This window comes from Bombyx mori, chromosome 13 (genome assembly GCF_030269925.1).
Source record: "Bombyx mori chromosome 13, ASM3026992v2".
NCBI lineage: Eukaryota > Metazoa > Arthropoda > Insecta > Lepidoptera > Bombycidae > Bombyx > Bombyx mori.
The window spans coordinates 4977537-4996484 of NC_085119.1; the positions used below are offsets into that span (position 1 = coordinate 4977537).

The 18948-nt window shown below is 35.4% G+C and overlaps 1 protein-coding gene and 1 long non-coding RNA gene across 2 annotated transcripts in view; one reads left to right on the forward strand and one right to left on the reverse strand.

Annotated features, from left to right (window-relative positions):
- The window catches only part of LOC101743362 (cyclic AMP response element-binding protein A), a 146237-nt gene that overhangs the window by 22164 nt on the left and 105125 nt on the right, over positions 1 to 18948 (forward strand). The window lies entirely within an intron of this gene.
- LOC134199956 (uncharacterized) lies at positions 984 to 3165 on the reverse strand. Its single transcript, XR_009974652.1, has 2 exons — positions 1714 to 3165; positions 984 to 1276 (listed from the first exon to the last, which is right to left on the reverse strand). It is a non-coding gene; the product is annotated as an uncharacterized LOC134199956 (long non-coding RNA).

The following is an 18948-nucleotide window of genomic DNA, read 5'->3' on the forward strand; positions in this document are numbered from 1 at the left end:
ATACCCACATTGAGATATAAGGTTTAAGTGGTAATTGAATCGGATAAGGGCCGTCCCACAATTCAAATCATAACGCATAACTGCTTCGCGGCAGATATTTCAGTGATTCAACATCGGTATACTGGAAATTCTACGTACGAGTAGATAAATCAAAAGACACTTCTTCATCTACACTATCTACACTAATATTATAAAGAGGAAAGATTTGTTTGTTTGTATCGAATAGGCTCCGAAACTACTGAACCGATTTGAAAAAGTCTTTCACTGTTTGGAAACTACACTATTCCCGAGTGACATAGGCTAAAATCTTTTTTGGAAAAAATTAGGGAACCTTACTAAAACTCCAATAATGTAACCCAAGGTGTAAAGAAATTACCTAAAATATTCTTTACGTCGCGTGCCCTGCGAAAATTATTGATGAAAGAATAAAATAATGTACCGTAAAATGGGGTAAATAGGGACAAAATCGAACTTCAGATTGAATTTTAACATAGTTCCAATTAAATAGTCACTGCTCAACCAAAGAAATAAGTTGAGTCTTGAACGTACCTAGGTGATAAAAACCGTTACATTATTTTAATTATTCAATTTAAAGAAATAATCGGAAAAATAATGGCCATCCCAATTTACTCCGCATTTGGGGTAAATTGACACGGGTAAGGGTTAAATTGGGATATTTGTAAGGGTTGTCCGTTCGCGGTACTGCGATATATAGGTAGGTAGGTAGGTGCCATACAATTATTTATATGGACCGAAATGATGAATACAATCCATAATTTATGCACAATACACAACATAGTGTAAATTAAGCTGGTTTCTATTCCGAAGCGATGTGACGTGAATGATAATCAACAATACAATGATCAAAAAAAGTATGTGCATGTTATATTTTAGAAAATTATTATTTAATTTCTTTAAAAATCACAACTCTGAAACAAAATCCTAAAATAGAATAAAAAATAGAAAACAAAAGGACTGGAAATGCAATAATACAATTTTATTTAATCAACATTTTCAAAATAATCTTTGAGCAAGAGTAAGATATCAGGTGAATAAGATAAAAAAGCAGATTTATCTGATTACTGCCTATAATAACAAAAATAAAAGAAATTATTTCTAAGCTAAATAACTAAACTCAATTAATTCACTCACTCATAATTGGAACCTAGATATCTCGGATTTTTAATTAATGTTACATTTAAAATCTGAGGCCTGTTTTTATTTGTATGTGCGTTGTGAATGTTAAAAAAATCATGATTCGACGCGTGAATAGATTCTGAAATAACAAAAGTTTTGATTCGTTTGAGTTCTTTTTAATTTTTAATTTTATTTTATTGCTATAAAGGACATACGACCGGGCAGATATTACAAGGTAAATGTCGCGAAAAAATGTAATTATATATATGTATACTTTTCTTTTACCTATAGTACTTACATAAACTAACTGATAAACACATTAACCTTCTTTACATCACGCAATTGAGTGATAGTATAGGCTAATAAATCTATTATAAGATATCAGTGACAACCCTAACAAGCCATCCCTATTTTGTCTTTTGGCGTTCCAATTTTGTGTTTTCTCGTCCCTAATTTTTCCAGTCTCGTTCCAAATTACCTTACATACGTCCCAATTTTCCCCAAAAAGAAAGGAAAAATTATACATTTTTTATTTTGTCGAAATATTGTATTTAAAATAAGAATATTGCAACTTACCGTTTGTTGTGGTATTTCCAGGTGTATTAAAAACTTATATAAACTGTGATCTTATTGAAAAAACAACGATAATATTACTTTTTTTAAAAGTTCTGTAAGCTGTTTTAAAACGCACTTTTCAACCACTATTTTCAATTTAATTTGACGAATTTTTGGGACCAACTTAACTCATATTTAGTACTTCCATAGTTAACTTGGTTTTTCTTCTATACATTGATAAATATTAACATAAACAAAATTAGGTAGATTCCGTGCTACAGGTACTTTGAGAATCTTCCGCAGGTTTGTCCCAATTTACCCCAGGATCCCAATTTACCCCATGTCATGGTACTACGACTTATCGTTGAAATTTTTGTTAAAGACCCGAGCGGAGCCGGAACGGGCCGCTAGTAATTCACAAATTAGAGCTACGTTGGGGACAGAAGAAAACCTTAAAGCTTGTAATAAATTAATTATATTATTACACAACGACATATTACTGATATTTTCATCTCGGCTACATAAATAAAACAGATCGTTTAAATAGAAGGAAAACTGTGTATTTCCTGTAAGGAGTATAACAACTTTTATACCACATTAAGACAATAACATCCTTTAAGGACAAAACTAAATGATCAATACCGTTAATTTATTTAGACTTATTTATTATTGTACTCAAGAAAACGTCTGATAAACAAAACTTTAGTAGAGACCGAATTACTGGTAAGGAAGGGAATGTGAACCCGCAAGGACAGAACCGTTGTGCTGTGACTGCCGCAAAGCAGTCATGGTTTTCAGCTCTTTTTTTTGCTTAAATGAGTGGACGAGCTCACAGCCCACCTGACGTTAGGTGGTTACTGGAGTCCATAGACATCTACGACGTAAATGCGCCACCCACCCTGAGATATAAGTTCTAAGGTCTCAGTAAAGTTACAACGGCTGACCCACCCTTCAAACCGAAATGCATTACTGCTTCACGGCAGAAATAGGCAGGGTGGTGGTATCTACCCGCGCGGACTCACAAGAGGTCGTACCACCAGTAATTACGCAAATTATAATTTTGCGGGTATGTTTTTTATTACACGATGTTATTCCTTCACCGTGGAAGTCAATCGTGAACATTTGTTGAGTAAGTATTTCATTAGAAAAACTGGTACCCGTCTGCGGGATTCGAACACCGTTGCATCGCTACATACGAATGCACCGGACGTCGTATCCCTTAGGCCACAACGACTTTGAAGGCTTCGACGTCGTGCATCAAGGTTGGTATAGTATACACTTTGTCATATCTATGGACTCCAGTTACCACTGAGCGCTATGACGAACTTTGTCGAACTAACTAACTATGACGAACTGGTCCAACACCTAGTGCATTAACAATGAAATACCGTCAAACTTAGTTTGGTATGTATAGCACAATCCATGACGATGCCCTCAACTGGATTTTATTTTTGGCGATCATCAGTCAGACATTACCATAATACGTATCCAAATATCGGTATAATAGATGCTTCTCTGCATTCTAATAATGCAAAACAAATTGCATGATTTTGTTGCAAGGCGTGGCGCGTCGCCCATGACTCTTCGATGGTACTGTGTTAAGGTTAATAATGCCTTAAAGAACAGCCAAAAACCGTATTTTGTTTCAATTCAGTCTCAAAAACAAACACACCAACATTAAATTTACAATTTATGTATTATAATTTAATTAAAGTCTGCGGATATTCCGTGCATAGTGAAACGCACGCTATGTTTTCACGTATCAAATCGAAACGCGTGGATAAAGGTCTCGCCGGTATTTACGTAACTCGTAACTCGTAACATTACAGTGCAAAGGTACGTAGTCATTTAGCTGACAATTTCAAAATGAAACTTAAATTCTTCGTAATGTCATTATTGCCCAATAGCCGTGGTATATCGATAAAATAAATTACTATAAACCGAAAAAATTGTATTTCTGTGTCAGTTGCACTCTTATATTAATATGAGGTATAAATGTTCTTTTAAAAACTCCTACTTGCTCCCATGGACCTATAAAGAATGTTATAATGCTCTTTATAGGTCCATGCTTGCTCCTACCTCACACATCATGTGCTCTTATCATGCTTTTTCGGTAGGCAGCGGCTTGGCTCTGCCCCTGGTATTGCTGGGCAACGGTAACCACTCACCATCAGGTGGGCCGTATGCTCGTCTGCCTACAAGGGCAATAAAAAGCTGCATAGGAATTTGGCATGAGTTTTACGATCAGTATGCCTGACATCAATCCTCCTTCGTTTATAGCAACGTACCATAAGAAGTTTTAGATGGATGGACGAGCTCACAGCCCACCTGATGTTAAGTGGTTACTGGAGCCCATACACATCTACAACGTAAATGCGCCACCCACCTTGAGATATAAGTTGTAAGGTCTCAGTATAGTTACAACGGCTGCCCCACCCTTCAAACCGAAACGCATTACTGCTTCACGGCGGAAATAGGCGGGGTGGTGGTACCTACCCGTGCGGACTCCCAAGAGGTCCTACCACCAGTGATTACGCAAATTACAATTTTGCGGGTTTGATTTTTCTCTCTTTCTAGTTCTTGTTTCGATATTTCTTTTACTTCATCCGTTTTAGATTCTATGATTTGCATTTCGTCATTATAAACATTTGCAGTAAAATTTAGATTTCTATTTTAAATAACAGAAGCATATTATCAGAAACTAATAAATTTAAAATTAATAAAAATTACCACAAATCTATTGGGTTCTAAATTAAGATAATGAAAAACATTTAAGAGTCATTACTGTTGAAAGCAATAATGAATGTGGCTTTTGGCATTTCGAAAAGAAAACTAGATAGTTTTACATAGATATGTGTTCATTATACATAGATATGTATATTATAATTGTATAACCGAGCTCGCACGGATAGGTACAACCACTATGATTATTTCTGCCGCCAAGCAGTAATGCGTTCTGGTTTGAAGAGTATGGCAATTGTTGTACTACAAAATTGCGCCTTACAACTCATGTGGCATTTACGTTGTTGATGTCTATGGGCTCTGATAACTACTTAATACCAGTTTGGTTGTGACCTCATGACAGAAATAAGAGTCGTAAGAGAGACTCGGAATTTCTAAGATCTGAAACTCTGAGACTCTTGATCGAAGTAGAATATATTCCACAGCGCTATAGTAAAATAACCTTACTATACCTACGTCCATTTAAACTATGGTGTTAGTAGTACATCATAGCACGTGTTCCTTATCGCATCGGAGCCGTGTGATCGTTTCAACGTTGTCGTAAAAGTTTCATACCATAATATCGTGGCGAATTCATATCGATTTATGGACTTGCATCCGAGGACAGGCCGCTTCGAAATCGTATCCGTGAGAATGTTACTCATCCTCGGATAATAACAGTTCCGAATTCTCGACAAAATTACACAACGTCGAGTTTTTGTTTTATGTTTGAAGTTTAAGCGGAAACACGCGAGAATTTTTCAGAATAGCTAAACAATATATGTATGTCGGGTTGAGCTCTTCCCGATCATCGCCTGCGTCCTCGTGGTCAGTCATTTGTAGGTTAGACTCGAAATAAGAACCCAATTAAATAATAGCAGACTAGAAACGCGGTGATCTCAGAGGTGCCTGAAGAGTATGCCTTCTCTCATAAATGACTGTCTAGTTATCCTACCGTCATAGACTAACTCTTCTAATGTCACACTTCATCCATAGACTCACCGACTCTTGCCATAAGTCATTGTCTGTTAAACGAGTTAATGACAAGTCTACCCATAAACAATTAGGATCACAGCGCCTTCTCCGATTCCACCCAGGTAATTAACCTGAGGATTCTAATCTAAGATATCACAGCTATTTCCACTGATGCTCAATCATGTATGTATATTGTTAGATGTTAAACTTTTTTTTGATATTTTTATTTGAGGGTAGGTTGCCGCTACCTACAAAAGGTAGTACGGAAAAGGTCAAGGGACAAGGTCAAGGGTCATTTGACTGGATGTGATTTATAAGTCCGTTCCTTTTTACTGTTTGATTGGTTCCTTGAGTTTTACTTTCATCATTGTCATAAAGTCGTACTTAGAGCATACGATTTGAGAGTAAATAAATGTCATTGTTAGAGATTGTAAGTTCTCCTTTGAGGAGGTAACTGTTACTTTTTTTAATAGTGTTTCATTTCTGGTTCATAAAAATATATAAAGTTAGTAAAATTTGTTAGTAAATCGAATATGTTAAAAATCTTATTGCTTTTTCCTTGTTCACTATTCGAGGAGAAAACAGACGAATAGACGTGTTTAGATTAAATACAGAACTGATTTCCTCCGGGCAGTATGTTAAAAGAATAGTGCTATTACGGAAAATATTTCATTTTTTATTTGTATAGGAGGCTTAATATTGATTCTGACGTTTGTATTTGATTGCCGGTGGCTCGTAAAAGTAAACAAAACGGGTTTAAGAGAGAGAGAGAGAGAGAGAGAGAGAGAGAGAGAGAGAATTATCTCTATTCTAAAGTGTGTTCATAGTTCATAGCACATCAAAACACAATTATCATTAAAAAACAGTCAACCGGGAAGCATATTTGTATAATAGGCGGTCTTATCGCTAAAAGCAATCTCATCCAGAAAACCGTTTTATTTACATACAGAAATTCTGAAAAAGATAAAGATACAGCAGGTATGTTGCGGTGTGCTATTAATACATAATACATTATTAAAGAAAATACATACATATAATAAATAGATATATCATCATCATCATCATCATCAACAGCCCACAGTCGTCCACTGCTGGACATAGGCCTCTCCCAATCCACACCACTGAGCCCGGTCTGCGGCTATATATATAATAGATATATACCGTTTACATATATTATTATGTTGAAAACACTATATGATTTACTTACTAATATACTTTTCATTATACAAATCCAAAAAAAAATGTGTTTCTCAATTCGAATAGGCCACGGTAATGTGGCGACAAATTTCACAGCATTCTCGGCGTTCTCTCGCGTTTGTGTTTTGGTATGTCAGCATTACAAATTCGAGTACGTGACAAGTTTAGCACATTTCGTTCTTATTAACCATCAAGTTTCGATTCTACGTAGATAAAGCAACAATCATTTCTAATTAACACGTTCGCAACGTGACTGCATATTTCGTAACGAGACAGATGCTGAAGACGTATATTATGTATCCTTGCGTCGTGCCAACGTCCATTGTCGTTTATTGCTTATTTCCGGTGTGACCAATGTTTCCACCTCAATCAAACTGTGGAACCGTAAAAACAAAGTACCCAACCATCTTACCTTCATTTTATATGGATTGTGCAGTTCGTTTTTATTTTGTACGCACATTAAAAAAAAAACTATTGATCTTATATAGGCATCGTAATTTAAAGAATAGCTTTTTGCGAAAAATGACCTGCTAAGTAGGAAGTACTTCGCTTACTGGAAATCGTCGTTCACCTTTGAATGTCATTTTTATTGTCTTCTTGGCAATCGTCGAGGTTCAATTGTATGCATTCAATGACATTAAGATAAACACATATGAATAAATCATAACTGACGGCTCATCCACAGCTTTGTTACACGGATAGGATCTAGCGTGTATTTTGCATGTTTCATAAGTTGTGGCACTCGTTTTTAGTTTAAAACTTTTAAGTCTTATTTTATAGGTAATTTGCGATTTTAGGCAATCGAAACACCGGCTAGAGTTCAACGTGCAACTTAACTCGTCGCCAGAACCGACTGAGTCTCTCGCCAGATCTTCTCAGTGGCTATCAGTGGCTCAGTGGATCCGGTGGTAAATTCACCGAAGCACTGCGCTTGCTTGGGCAGATGCTAGCAAACTATTTTAGTGTGAGCCTCATGTGCTAACGCACCAACCAAGGTGAAGCCAGAATAGTCTCGAGGAAAATGGTAGTAGAGGCAAAAGAAAACAGATATTTCGACTTTATAAGCAATCGGAAAATTATCGCCAATCCGAAAAATTGTAAAAGCATCTCGAAATGACAATGAGGTTGGTAAGAGAGTTTTAACTATGAATGTGGAAGGCTTCAGAGGGAGAGGTAGACCTAGGAAGAAATGGATGGATTGTGTGTAAGAGGGGAGTGAGCGAAGAAATGGTATATGTTAGAGGAGTATGGAAGGAGAAAACATGTTGCGCTGACCCCAGGTGACTTGAAAAAGGGCAGGAGAATGATGATGATAAGGAGCATCTCGAATATTCTTCAACGCATGAGAAATCCGCTAAACTGAACAACTCCCTATCGTCACTATTAAAAAAACTGCTTAACAAAACGTTCCGCCTTGATGCTCAGAAACGCACGTAATTATGTGACGGGTGAATAATAACATAACTGAATTACGAACACGCCTACACATAACGGGAAAATTTGTGTACTAAGCATCCATCGAGAAACGTATTTGAAAATTCTCGCGTCTCCACAAGTTGCCGTGTCCAGTCCAGTATGCGGATTGAAATGACGCGTTGACCGCCATGCCAGTTAACCATACTGTTACTACAAACGCGCCTACGTAGACTTGTAAGAACGGGGAAATTGTAATTTGTACGAGACATTACGTTGTAAAACGGTCGAGCGGTCTTGGCATAGCTACGTACGTGGTGTCAAGAGCAAATACGTTACTAATATCCCCAGTGAGGGGTCAAAAGTTTAACAATTTGGATGTATATTAAAAAAGGATTTAATTACCACATAGAGTTTTTGCTATTTTGAATTAACGAGTAAAAACATTTTCGTATAAAATTTTATATGAAGATGAATTTTTAAGAACTATGTGAAATGAAAACTATAGATAAATATTAAAGCTATAGACACATAACAGTTTTTTTTATACGGTAGATAGGGCTGTGAACTATACGAAAAGGTCAAAAAGTAAAAATCTCAAAAAGTGCACATAGCAGATTTTGGTTTGACAACGACGTTATATAAGCAATTTTATAAATGTCAACTACTACAATATAAAATACCATAATATATAGGCTAGTATTTTGTCAGGTTTTCGGGAGCCGCAGAAATAATTTAAACTATGTACTAGTAATTTTATTTCTGTTTAACATAGATAATTGGAGATAGAAATATAAGGCGGAATGTCTTAAAGTTTAAATCTAAACTAAACTTATAGAAAGTCCGTAATTGGATCTGCGAAACAAGTGGAAACGGAAAACATAAAAATGCGAAAACTTCAGTAAGAACATTTTCTGATTGAATGAATCGGTGATCTTTATATTGACCTTGCCATTTTATTTGAATTATTAAACGAAACCAGTAAAATCAGTCGGCTTCCAAACTGGCCCGCTGGTTTTAATGTTCAATCATAATTAAAATTTTACTTTACTAAATTATAACTTAGGATTTCTTGGTGCTATCGTGTATTCAGAGTCATCACCGCTGACCCACAATTAGTTGCGTTATGAATTTACGACTAATTCTACTTTATCCATTCCGCTCCGTGTATTTTGTAGTTGTTAACATTCACGAGTGTAATAAAGCGTGTTAAGCATTCTTTGTTAAATGCCTTCGTAATAACCTAGGGCCTAGTTCTGTTTTATCTAATCTACTAATATATAAATCTACAATGGTTTTTACGGATGTTCCGTTATAACTACTGAACCATGCATCCGATTGACTTGAAACTGGGTATCCATGTAGAAAATACATGTACTTAATGGATAGGCTAATATTTATATGAGTGTTGGACTCCCTACACTAGTTGCGGGGGCGTTAATCATGAGAATCTTTGTGGGGGTGAGAAATAATAATGTTAATTTTAAATGACCAGAGAAGCGGACGGGTACAGCTAGTGTTACTATATTTTGAAGTACGTCAAAAAACCCCATTTTTAGTAAAATAATGAATTTCAACATTTCATCCCCTCCGATAACTGTTAAATAGTATTTTTTCAGGCCCACCTGAATTAGGTGATGGCCGGGCCGATAAATTGTAAAAGAACTGTCAAAACCACGACCGCCTCGCGGCAGAATTAGGAGGGATAATTTGAAAAATGCGTAATAAAATTAGGAAAAATTAGACTTATTTTCTTTTAACCTTGTGCACTTGTTGCGTTTAGTATAAATAATTTATTAAAATATTATCATTTATTTACCAATGTCATTTTATATGACTTTTAAATGTAATTCAAACCATAAAATCTACAAGAACGGTTTGACATTTATTTAATGGGAAAATAACCTTTAACCAAAAAAAAAACTAGCATATTTCATATGTTTAAACATGCATCGAAATTCTATATCTAAATTAATTTCAAAAGGTAATAAAAATCATAATTTGTATCTTTGATTTAATTTTGTTTATCTAAACGTGTGCAACGTGAATTGCATGTTTATAACCTTAATAAATAATTGAAACTGCTTAGTACATGTTTCCGTATTTGGTTTCAAAGTGTTTTGAAACGTTCGCTAATTTCCTAATTACTTAATTATTAGTAATCAGCATGCTTTGAATCTTGTTTCCAATTGTAGAATTTTCAAGGAACATTCCAAACAAATGACTGATGTTGAGCAAAGAGTTCACAGTAAAATTTTTAGATTAGATATAGAGATATAGATATTATTTTTTTGCCATGTTAATGTATAAGTAATATTTTATTATTTTGCGAAGAACTAATACATATAATGTGTTTTTATAACGTAATTTTAATTCAGTATTTTCTATTATAACACTTTAAAGAAAAAAGTACTTAGGTCGGTCTTATTGAGCAATAGACTGATTAAATGTTAATCAAATCACTTTTCGACATATTTCAATACCTGTAATTTTGTTGCTTAACTGTTTAAATTACGTAATTCCCAAATAAGATATTTATTGATGTACGTTTTGCCAATGTCTTTTAAAAAATATATTAAAATAATTATAATCTTGTGAGATGCGTGTGAGCGTACCAGGGAAAGCACGCGCGCTGTGTGTGCCGTAAAAGCGTAGCCGACTTTGCACATGCGAGAATCCAGCAATTAATTGGTCGAAAACGAAATTTCTCCAATAAACGTGCTGTCTTCGCAACTGAACAAACATTACATCGATACACTAACGTCTCTCTGTAAATGTTACAAAATAAAAACTGTCATTTTTTTCTATTTCTTTCTCGTTATGAAACATACCAGTTATACATTATTGTTAACTAGCTTTTGCCCGCAACTCCGTCCGCGTGGAATAGTTACTTTGGCATAACGCTAAATTTTACCCGCCTCTTGATTTCCGTAGAAAGTGAAAATATGTTTGAACATCCGCTTGCATTGGTCTTGGCGTGATGTTATATAGCCTATAGCCTTCCTCGATAAAAGGGCTATCAAACACTGAAATTTTTTTTCAAATCGAACCAGTAATTACTGAGATTAGCGCGTTCAAACAAACAAACAAACTATTCAGCTTTATAATATTACTAGCTGACCCGGCAGACTTCAAGTGCCTCACTCGATAAATAAAAGCCACATCAAGGGGACACATCAAAGAAAAAACAAAATTGTTTGTTTTTATATAATTCCGAGCTTTTTTATATTTTCTCACCATTTAAACCTTCCCTGGACTTCCACGAATAATTCAAGTCCAAAATTAGCCAAATCGGTCCAGCCGTTCTCGAGTTTTAGCGAGACTAACGAACAGCAATTCATTTTTATATATAGAGATTATAATATTCGTATAGTTAACTATTATATACCAACGTAATCTTGCGGTCAGACCATAACATGAATGTCTTCTTCAATAGATAGATTATATATGTAGAATAACAATTTGTCAATTCTGAAAAACGCACGCTGCGATAGTAAAAAGATCAAAAAGATCTAACAAGCATGGCTGGCAACACGTAAATCCAACTAAAAAAATAATAAAAAACCTTAATAATCACACGACCAAAGTATTATAATATACAAAGAATAATTCTTTATTCAATGACTTAAGTCTAAAACTTACAATGTTGAATTAGCTTGGCCTGCGGACGCATAGTGATGCGTTAGCAACAATACCGGTTTGATGTACAGGATATTACTGTACCGGAGAGCTGTTTGTGATCGGTTCACATCTAGACCGATCCGATCCGATGTATCCTTATTAATGTAGTCGTTACCTAATCTCAATAACAAGATCTATAAGATCGGAACTGGCGTGGCTAGCAATCCTTTTATATTTAAAATTATTCATTTTTTCCAAACATTATCTCGATTGCATAATCCTGATATATAAATTAAAATTTTAATGAGTTATGCACGTTCAGTTCGTCTTCATTAACATTCTTAAAAAAAAACAACAACAGATTCAATACGTCTGTTTAATTTTTTGTATCTGTTACCTCAGATCTTATTTCTACTGTAATTATTTTTGTTTCGCATGTAGTGTTTCTCATGAGGTCCCGTTTTGCTTTTGTTAAGATCTGACCCGTAACTATGGAGTTATCCTTGATAATGCAAACAAAATTGACCTCGACTACATTACTGATATTCTTATTTTAATCTGTCGAAATAGGTGTTCTTTTTTTTTTAATTAAAATTTTGTATTTATATAAGTTATTAATATGTATGGAGGATAACTCCATAGTTACGGGTCAGAGCTTAGTATAGCATTTGTTTTTGAGATAAAGATCTTAGAACTTCTTTTTCTTACTGTCTTTAAAAAAGAATACCGTGTTTGTTAAATGCATACTTTATTTATTATAAAAAAAAAGAACACAATATTCCTAACCCAAAAGTACATGTTATTATCCGCAACATGCTTCGTCAAAAAGTACAATACTTACCTTCAGCTGCAAGCGTCGTCATAAATAACATAAAGGTCCACGCTAACAGCAATGCGCGCGTAGGCATCGGCTAGTCATCGGCTAGTTTGTTAAATATCTGTCTTTTTTCCGTTCAACTGTAATGTTGTTGGCACTTCAGATAAGTTTCCTGGCATCCTACCGTTTAAGTACATATATTAAGTACATACATAAAAGTTAGTTCGTGAGTAATTTCAACAAATACGTAACTAAATTTCAGATAATCTGTCTGGATAATTGCAGCGAAGCGTGTACGGATTTCACTAGTTCATTATAAATTCTAATACACGTTCGGAGCGTTTGTTTTCCTTTAAAAATTACATTACATTCCCGATGTATTATTTATGCTTTTTTTTTGTTGGATTTAATAATGGACATCGAATGTTGTTTGTTTGAACGAATTGGTGCGAATCTTTTTTTTTTAGTTACATAAAAGTTACATGGCGAAGTTACATGGAAAATTTCGTTTACCCTTTCTGTAATTGGAACGGATTCATGATTTTTATTGAATTCGAAATAGTAGAAGTGTCGACCCAAATTTATGCAACCAAAGTCGAAAGTAAAACTAGTTTGCTCATAAAAGTCATTGTTCTTTTTTTCCTGTTTGAGCGGTGATGAGAGATATTGTTCCAAGTACTATTTACATAATCGATTCGTCCTATCGCATGTTTTACGATGAACTGATGTTAGAACGACACTGCGCTGCGTTACGTGTGAATCGCCCTTTATTATCCCTACAAGGTCCATATCTCACGGTCTTTTGTGAGAAAACAAAGTGATTCCTTCTCAATCACTTTAAACATAGATTTCTAAGTCAACGTGACATATTATGGTTATCTATACTAATATATAAATCTACAGTGGTTTTTACGGATGTTCCGTTATAACTACTGAACCATGGACCTGATTGATTTGGAACTTGGTATCCATGTAGAAAATACATGTACTTAATGGATAGGCTAATATTTATATGATTGTTGAACTCCCTACACCAGTTGCGGGGGCGTTAATGATGAGAATCTTTATGGGGGTGAGAAATAATAATTTTAATTTCAAATGCCCAGCGAAGCGGACGGGTACAACTAGTGACTAATAAAAATAGTAACGGTAATGAAATATTGACGTTCAAAGACGCCAGGGACTCCTAATATTGCCCACTAAGAAACTCTTTATCGAACCATTCTTATTGTATCTTTTACAACATCACGGATCGTTGAGCTGTCTCACAAAAAAAAACCCTACTATTTGTCCAACGTTACATTTAGTTATTTAATCTATGTAAAAGAATGAATTCAATTGCCGTTTACAAGAACATTACATGAGAATCTTATTGGTGCATTTCTATACTTTCGAATTGAATAGATTTGTCTACTATATTTGATAATAACATTAATTATAAAAAAAAAAGAGTCAAAATACAGAAATCAAATCTCATAATATTGAACACATACTCATGTTCTTCACAATCAAATTTCTCATCTCGAATAACAGTGTAAATAAGTAAGAGTCGCGTCACGCGGCCGTGGGATATCTAAGTGTGATCCGCTCTCTCTGTGCCAGAGTCGAACTTGACGGACCATAACTGAACTATAATCGACTAGACTGTGACTTTATAAATAATTCGAGATCATTGTAATTTTGAATATAAACTATTGATTGATTTCACCAATTTTTTTTTTAAATGGCCCTCCGGATTGTTATTTCAAGTAACTAGAGGCTATATCAGCTTCGCCCTAACGTGTAGGTGAGCTCACGGGGCTCAAACCGGAGTAGTGCTAACACTGGCCTTAGCAAGAGCAGTGCTTCGCAGAATCTACCACCGGATCGGAAACGCGACCCTCTGAGAAGATCGGGCGAGAAACTTAGTGGGCTGTGTCTGTGGGTAGCAACAGCATGAAGTCTTGAATAAATATTTTTTGTCAAAAAAGCAATGGCAGAACTTTATTTGTCTTCAACGAATGTGTATTATCTATGAATTAAACAAAAGAATTGTGATCACCTCAAAGGTATTATGGAGAGTAATAGTAAATTATCGATCCTTTTATGGTGTTTATGATCACCATAAAAGAATAAATATTTCTGTTAAAGGGATTTATTATTAGGGTATCTCTGTTAATGATATTTGCTATTAGCGTAAGTCTGTTAATGATATTTGGTATTAGAGTATGTCTCTAAATTATATTTGGATAGGATAGTGTTCTTTTCTTATATTAATAAGTGGTTATCGAAGTCCATAGATATCTCGACGTCAATGTACCCTGTAACATGTGCTCGAAATCTCAATTGTATTATATGAAGGCTGTATGTACTCTTCAACTAGAAGACATGAATATTTTCCCGAAGAAATGGCCGTGGATGGAATGGATAGTGGAATCTGTCCTTGCCGAATAACAATACGCCTTACTACTAGAAGATGTCACTTGCAATCGCTTTATATTGATATAATGTTTAGACAACGCAGCTGCTAACTGTGTGGATCTCTTCGTCACTTTTACGACATCCATGGGAAGAGTTGGAGCAGTGCTACGCTAGAGAGCACACAGCCGGACTTCCACAGTCCGTACTAATGACATCAGAGAATCCGGTGAATATATTTGAAACGTTTGTTTTACTGGTGGTAGGACCTCTGATGAGTCCGCGCGGGTAGGTACCACCACCCTGCCTATTTCTATATCTGCCGTGAAGCAGTAATGCGTTTCGATTTGAAGGGTGGGGCAGCCGTTGTAACTATACTTGAGACCTTAGAACTTATATCTCAAGGTGGGTGGCGCATTTACGTCGTAGATGTCTATGGGCTCCAGTAACCACTTAACATCAGGTGGGATGTGAGATTGTCCACCCATCAAAGCAAAAAAAAAGTTACCTAATAATTATCAATGGCCAAACTTTGCATGTTAATTGTCGCAACTTACGACCATAGAAAAAAGTAAGTCGTGTATAAATTGAGTGCATTGCATTGTTAAGCCTAATAAAGCGGTCGCCTCCCGCTGTTTTATTGAAATTTTCGTAAAGGCGATACAAAAAAATGTCGAATAAAATTACCCGCATTGACCGATTCACTAGCTAGTTCACTAGTTCCCTAGTTCACTAGTTCCTTCACTTAAATAGCATTTTGACTATTTAAAATACATTTTAACAATCTGAAATCACTAAGTTGAGCAAGTAGAAATGGACAAGAACTGACATAACTTTTTATAACTACAATTTGGATTACCTACTATAATCTAATTTTCTGGCGCCTTCGATGAAAGACGATCGTGCAGTCCAAGTGATTACCCGTGCTCATGAAAGTCAGTGCCTCACACAAACAGCTTGTTTTTAACTCTTATTTTGAAGAAGGAAACCTAATAGCCGTCAAGAAACACCGTAAAAGGCAATTCATTTTCAGTTTTTCATAAGCATTCATCATTAAAGTTGTTTGTTCTATGATTTAAAATAATTAGTTAAACAAAACAATTGATGAGTTCGTCTTGATTACATACCTGTTTCTCAAACTTGGCAACTTTAGCCGCCACGCTTTTTGACCGACAACCGGTACTCGAGTAGAGCCCGTTAGATACCTCAAATAAAAACCATTCGACTTCATGGTCAAGGTTTCGTGCTAACATCAAATCACAGCACGCGTTGTCAGCGTATAGGCGTTTCATTATAATACGCTTTTTACGGTTAATTTATGGAAATGAGTTAGGGCGATCAAGACTCTAAAATAACACAAATGTCCATGTGTAAACTATGCTTCCAATAGCCAGATCGGTCACCGTCCGTTGTCCGCCGAACCCGTCGCTTGCGACGAAGGACTCGACGAGTAAATTAACCCATAGCCCACTGAGTTTCTCTCCGGATCTTCTCAGTGGGTCGAGTTTCCGATCCGGTGGTAGATTCTGCGAAGCACTGCTCTTGCTAGGGCCAGTGTTAGTAACACACCCGGTTGAGCCCCGTGAGCTCACCTACTAGCTCGGTGAATCTAGAATAACCCCTCGAGATTACTAGAATACTTAGGTAAAAAAAACAATAGCCAGAAAATGATGCTCAAACGGTAATAGTTAACTTAAAATCTGTACGGTTTTATATGTAACTTCACTTTTACGAATATTTAGGTTTGTGCTCACTACATCCTTACATGGTTTTGTTTCAACTACCCTCTTGGCTTCGTTCTCTGCAGTTTCTAATATGCCCCGTTTTCATTGCCGTCATCTCTCCCACTAACAAACACTTGCGGCATAGCAATCCTCATATTGTTATAATTTTAACATGTTAAATTTCTTCTTTCCATCTCCACCGTAAGTATTGCTTGTGTATAAGCACTTGTGTATACATTAATTGTACTTGTGATAATTTATTGGTGGTTTTTTTTTGCCTGACTTATTTTTTTCATTCTTCATCTAGTTCGGTTGTATTGTAAAAAACTGAGACCTTAGAACTCATACCTCAAGGTAGGTTGCGACATTTACGTTGTAGATGTCTATGGGCTCCGATAGCCACTTAATATCAAGTGGGCCGTGAGCCCGTCCACCCACATAAGCAATAAATTGATTAATAAAAAAACTTGGTACTCAAACATATCACACCCAAATGACGTAACCGATCCTCAGCGAAGTTATTGTAATATGTATCTTAATTACGATACCTTTCGAATGCCCATCAGAAACTGGTTAGACGAGAAAAACAAGTGACAATGTTAATATATTCGGCTATATTACAAACAGGACACACATTTGTTTGAATATAGTTCGTTTTTACTAAAATAGTCTAAATAATATTCTTAACAATTATTCGAATGAAATTTCAGAACACAACTCTTCTTCGGGATTTATTTTATTTACTCATTTTTTAGGTAATTTATCGATAAACAAATCAACAAAATCAAAAGTGATACAATAGTTTTTTTTATTGCTTAGATGGGTGGGTGGACGAGTTCACGGCTCACCTGGTGTTAAGTGGTTACCGGAGCTCATAGACATCTACAACGTAAATGCGCCACGCACCTTGAGATATGAACTCTTAGGTCTCAGTATAGTTACAACGGCTGCCCCGCCCTTCGAAACGCATTACTGCTTCACGGCAAAAATAGGCAGGGTGGTGGTACCTACCCGTGAGGACTCACGCGATGTCCTACCACCAGTAATTACGCAAATCATAATTTTGCGGGTTTGATTTTTACTGCACGATGTTATTCCTTCACCGTGGAAGTCAATCGTTAATAATTATAATACATATTTGCAGCTATATATCCCAAACAAAACCATGATTAATAATAATTAATTATGAGAATAGTTCTCATAATTTCCCCAAACGACTCGAACCCGTCCGCTTGAGCGTAGCAGATCAGCGTACGTACGTAAAGTATGAACATACATAAGACCGTGACACTGGCAATCCTTCGTGTGTCGTGTCATTGAACTCAATGTTGTCGTCATTTTGGTAAATATGCGCTAAATTTCAATGTACATAGTAAATAAAACATTCTTTCTGTATTGTTGTGATATAATTATCGCATAATTTTTGCAATTCGTAAGTATGTACCTATAACATTTGAGTCGTTCGTCCAAAATAATATTCTAAAAACAATATACGTGTCGTTAAACCATAGTAGTTTTTTTAACCGCTTGGAATGTAGTTCCTTTTGCCATATCATTTCGAGTTTGTATTAAGTAATTATTAAATGAAAATTGAAGAGTCGGTATAAAATAATTAAACGTATCGTTAAGTGTGAATAAATGTTAATAAAGTTGTTTATTAGTGGAGGGAGACATTTTTCTGGAATATAGTAAAGAAGTACATATATTCATTACTTATTATAAATACATAAATAATTTGATGGGGCGACTTGCCATGTTGGTTTAAAAAATAGTGATTAAAACTTATTCCTACAAATAATTGAATTTTGAGTGTATAATAATAAAAAAACGGAGCTGCACTCGGTTCGGCTGTCCAAGTCGGAATGTAATGGCCACTCGTATTTATAGTAGAAAAGTGGGGGTAGTTTGTTTATGAATTCTCTTGAATACCGTCTTAAACAATTGTTTACATGCGTTGTACTTATATCAATAATTTTATCAATAATTTTAACACTAAGAAAACAGTTCATTTGATTAATTTTAGTTAAATGAATGTATAAAGTACTAGTGTTGCCCCGATTTGCTTAATATTTTCTATATTCTCGAAATTTATTTGCAAGCTAAATCAATAGAATAAAAAATGTCTGTTTTAGTTTCCTGGGGAATTGCCTCAAAAATCACTGCAAAAAGTTGTCGGTTTTTGGTTTTGTTTTTCAGTGTTACGCTTTTTTCCATCTAGGCCATCGGCCCGCGACCAAAACGTGCGATAAGTAACTCTACTCAAAAATACCAGCTAAAATTTCCACACAAGATTCCGTGATAACTGTAAAACCTTCGTCGTGCGTCTTGCCAATTAAATACAATGAAAATAATTCGTTACAGCTGATTACCGACATTATTCGTTACGATAAT